The sequence below is a fragment of the Schistocerca serialis genome, chromosome 7 (genome assembly GCF_023864345.2).
Source record: "Schistocerca serialis cubense isolate TAMUIC-IGC-003099 chromosome 7, iqSchSeri2.2, whole genome shotgun sequence".
Lineage (NCBI taxonomy): Eukaryota > Metazoa > Arthropoda > Insecta > Orthoptera > Acrididae > Schistocerca > Schistocerca serialis.
The window spans coordinates 140,764,872-140,769,785 of NC_064644.1; the positions used below are offsets into that span (position 1 = coordinate 140,764,872).

At 43.9% G+C, this 4,914-nt stretch overlaps 1 non-coding gene across 1 annotated transcript; it reads right to left on the minus strand.

Moving 5' to 3' along the window:
* Positions 1-2,319: 2,319 nt before the first annotated feature.
* Positions 2,320-2,394, minus strand: Trnas-cga (transfer RNA serine (anticodon CGA)). Its single transcript has one exon. It is a non-coding gene; the product is annotated as a tRNA-Ser (tRNA).
* Positions 2,395-4,914: the final 2,520 nt, after the last annotated feature.

Below are 4,914 nucleotides of genomic sequence, written 5' to 3' on the forward strand. Positions count from 1 at the left end.
AAAAAATCAAGTAAATGATCAAATTAGTGCAGTATCACGAAGCCCCTAACGAATGATAGAACTGAACTACATAATACACGTAACACTTTTGTCTGCAATGAAGTGATGCTAGGGAGAGATGGAACTAATTCCTTATATTGTGCGTGAACAGGGCGAATTGATTTTATTCCTCTAAACATTTTTATATTTTTATGTGTTAGTATCCTGGTCACATGCATCCACTTCCATCTTCTCGTGGGTAACATATGAATGCCTTATGCCACTCACACAAGTGTTGTTACACTTCTTAAATAAAATCTGATGGATATTTTTACTACTGAAATTCTACTCTCACTTTACATTTGCTTCGAAAACTTTGCTGCCGAATCCATGTGGAATGATAGTCATATATTTCAGATTTGTTAACACTGTGTATACGATTATTTCTGTGCATAGCGAATACGGGGAACTACATTTCTTCGGTGGTACCAGACCGGAGAATTTTGGATAAACAAATGATTAGGTGGATTTTTTCTCCTCTCAATTGATGAGACGACCTTCTACACATCTGATATCGTCTCAGAAGAATAAGCTTAGAGACTATACAACCAGACTAACACCATTGTCCAGTGGGTGGCCTACACAGCAAGCAGGGGCCACCACAGCAAGTGCCAGAACGGACACTTCGAGAGACCGCCCGAACAGCAGGCGGCAACTAGATCGCCCGCTGAAGTCACTGGCCTGGTGCACCTTCTAGCTTTCGCTGTATCACGGGAGCACAAATAGTCCCGACAGTGTCCTGGCGCCTGCAACGTGTTGAGGCAGCCACTCAGTGTTGTGGGACCATTTGATTACTAGCGAGCTCTCTGGGCTAGGCTTCATCAATCAGAGTTTCTTTTTTGGTAAACATTTTTGGAAAGCAGTGATCAATAAATATTTTGACTAAAGTTCAGTCTTGATCACGTCATGTATGTTTTAATGATACAGGTGACCGGTTTCGGTTCTTTTTACAAAACCATCATCAGACCCTGGCTCCTGTAGGATGGTAGGCGGAGCACTCCTCGCTGCTACGCTGCTACGCGAAACCGGTCACCTGTATCATTAAAACATACATGACGTGATCAAGACTGAACTTAAGTCAAAATAATCAGAGTTTCACTTAAGAATTATCGAGCTCCCAGGTTCCTGAATCATCGAGCCCCCAGGTTCTTTTACACCCTTGATCCTAGTGGAAACCGCCTCTATACAGAGCAGCTAGTTCCGTCGTCGGACCCCGCCGAGACACGCAGAAATGAGAACTTTTGTGCAAACTGATTTTCAGCCGTTACTGCGCTGTGTTAATGAACTATTCCTTGTCAGATCAGAAATTAACTTTGCTGCTCAGTTTGGCCACCATCCAATCAAGCCGATATTGTCACTTTTGATGAGAAAGAGACTTAATCACACACTTAGTTCTTATGTTTAGTAACCCACTCAGTACCAAGCGGGCGTGGTGGAAGGTTACTTTACGCCAACTTTTCGAATAGTGTGTCATCAAATCATGTAATTTATGTTCTAAAATTTGAAAAAACTATTTATTGTTTTTGATGGTTTTTTATGCTAGATTTCGTAACTGCTTTGAATTTTTCTGTATCACTTAATCCAAATCTCTGTAGTGAATGTGTCTTTCGAAACGAACGTCATATTTATGTTTTCAGGTTCAAGACACTTCTTACACACCTATACATCCTTAAAACAAATGTTATGAATAGAAAACGACAATTTTGCAGTTTTAAAACATTTTTATGGTGATCTTGAACTAACACGCCCCGCTGTGTACACATTACAGAAAATGTGTAGGTATTGCTAAGATTGTTCTAAAAGATATTTTAAGTTTCTGAACCCTGCTTCATAATCAGTACCCATTTAATAAAATCTTTGTAATAAAAGCTAACAGCAATTAACGAGATTTCTTCTTTTTCGGTTTTTTGTAGTGGACATAAATTGCCATCGCTCTCCCTCGATAATACACTTTATGGAAAAAGCCTTGGTATCGCTAGGATTAATATATTATTTACCTGGTATCTACTGAACTGGTGCCTCCATTGGTGCCGTACATATCGACTGGCGACGGGATGTTCGTTTTTAGTGGACTCAATTTCCGTACGTGCTAAACATCTGAAAGACATAATGTGCTAACCTCAGATTCTCATCGTAATTTTTTTATCCACAACACAGAAGTGACTTTTCAACACCTTTCTTCATTTCACTACGTACTGGAAACACAAAGCCGCATTCTGAAGGAGGCGGCCGGCGTCACAGCAGACCCGAATATGAAACTTCTTGGCAGATTAAAACTGTGTGCCGGGCCGAGACTCGAACTCGGGACCTTTGCCTTTCGCGGGCAAGTGCTCTACCAACTGAGCTACCCAAGCACGACTCACGCCCCGTCCTCACAGCTTTACTTCCGCCAGTACCTCGCCTCCTACCTTCCAAACTTAACAGAAGCTTTCCTGCGAACCTTGCAGAACTAGCACTCCTGAAAGAAAGGATACTGCGGAGACATGGCTTAGCTACAGCCTGGGGGATGTTTCCAGAATGAGATTTTCACTCTGCAGCTGAGTGTGCGCTGATATGAAACTTCCTGGCAGATTAAAACTGTGTGCCGGGCCGAGACTCGAACTCGAGACCTTTGCCTTTCGCGGGCAAGGGTTAGCAGGAGAGCTTCTGTTAAGTTTGGAAGGTAGGAGGCGAGGTACTGGCAGAAATAAAGCTGTGATGAAGGGGCGTGAGTCGTGCTTGGGTAGCTCAGTTGGTAGAGCACTTTCCCGCGAAAGGCAAAGGTCCCGAGTTCGAGTCTCGGCCCGGCACACAGTTTTAATCTGCCAGGAAGTTTCATTACAGCGGACACTCCGCTGCAGAGTGAAAATCTCGTTCTGGAAAGACCCGAAGATATTCAGCCGCTGTCCGCTACATAACTCCAGTGTCAACCACATCCGGACATCTGATACAGGACCACGACGGTACTGGGAACTACACTTCATCACGCAAGGACCTTCCAGAGACTCCCAACGACGGACCTCATTGGGCGAGCCTCTTCCCCTTCCCATGGGCCAAGCTCTCTACCTATCGTTTTTCCTGCACCTCTTCATGCTCTACCACTTGCTCAGCCATTGGAGGTGGCGATACTGACGTGCTTGGAGCTCTCACCGGTCCCCCATATATCTCGCATTTCCAATCCGAGCTGGTGCGGAGCCCCATCACTCGAGCAATACTCAAGGATGGATCGTACTCATATCCCGTGTGCGGTCTTCTTTACTGGAGAACCACACTTTAGCAAACTTCTCCCAATAAACAGGAGTCGATGATTCGTCATCTCTACTACAGTCCTTCTATGCACTTTCCACTTCGTATCATTTTGCACTATTACCCCCAGATATTTAACCGACATGACACTGTCAGGCAGCACACTACTACTACTGTGTTCGAACATTGCGGGTTTGCTTTTCCTACTCGTCTACATTAATTTACATTTCCCTACATTTGCACCTAGGTGCAATTGATTACACCAACTACAAATTTTGTCTATATCTTTTTTATTTTCCTTAAGAAACTCAACGACTGTACTCTCCCTTACTCCACTTCATCATCACAAAACAACAGCAGATTGCGGGCACCCTGTCCGCCAGATCACTTACTTATATAGAAAATAGCAGAGTTCCTGCCAGACTTCCATGGGGCATTTCTGACGATATCCTTGTCTCTGATGAACACTCACGATCGAGGACAACGTACTGACTTCCGTTACTTAACAGGCCTTCGAGCGACTCACACATCTGGGAAGCAATTCCGAAAACTAGTGCCATCGTTAAAAATCTGTGTTGAAGGACTATGGAAACTGCTTTCCGGAAATCTAGGAATATGGAACATGGCTTTCTAAAGCCGAATTGATTCGTTGACAGAGGATTTTCGGTCTCAAGGAAATTTATTACATTCGAACTGAGAATACGTTCAAGAATTCTGCAGAAAACCTATGCTAAGAATATTGGTCTGTAGTTTTGCGCGTCCGTTCTTTCACACTACATCTATATCTACATTATATTCCGTAAGCCACCTAACGGTGTGTGGTGGAGGTTACTTTCCGTACCGTTATCTGAAGCCCGTTCCACTCGCGAATAGTGCATGGGAAGAATGACAAGCCTCGGAATTTGCTCTACTTTCTCGAATTTTCTCCCCGCGATCAATACGTGAGATGTATGTGGGGGAAGTAGTATGTCGTCTGAATCTTCCTGAAAAGTGCTGTCCCGAAATTTCGATAGTAAATCTCTCCATGATGCACAACGCCTCTCTTGTAACGTCGGCCAGTGGAGCTGGTTTAGCATCTCCGTAACGCTCTCTCGCAACCTAAACGATCCCATGACGAAACGCGCCGCTCCTCTTTGGAACTTCTCTATCAGTCCTAACTGATAGGGATCCCAGACAGATGAACAGTATTCAAGAATCTGGAGAACAAGCGCCTTATAAGCCACTTCTTTCGTGGATGAGTTACATTTCCTTAAGATTCTTCCGATGAATGTGAGTCTGGTGTCTGCTTTGCCCACTATCTATTTTATATGGTCATCCGACTTAAGGTCGCTCTGGATAGTTACGCCTAGATATTTCACGGCAGACGCTGTCTCCAGCTGTTTTTCATCAATAGTATAGCTGCACAGCAACGGTCCATCACACTTCCCTGTGGTACTCCGGGTATTACCTTTACATCTGTCGCATTAGTTCCGTTAAGACCTACGTGTTCTATCTGGAAGAAAGTCTTGCGCAGTATGTTTATTTACGTTCAGTATCAACTGCCAGAGCTTGCACCATTCATCATTTCTCTCGTTCTGCAAATTTTTACTATCTTCTGGCGTTGCTACTTTTGTATAGACAACTGCATCATCGGCGATTAGCCTTAAAGAG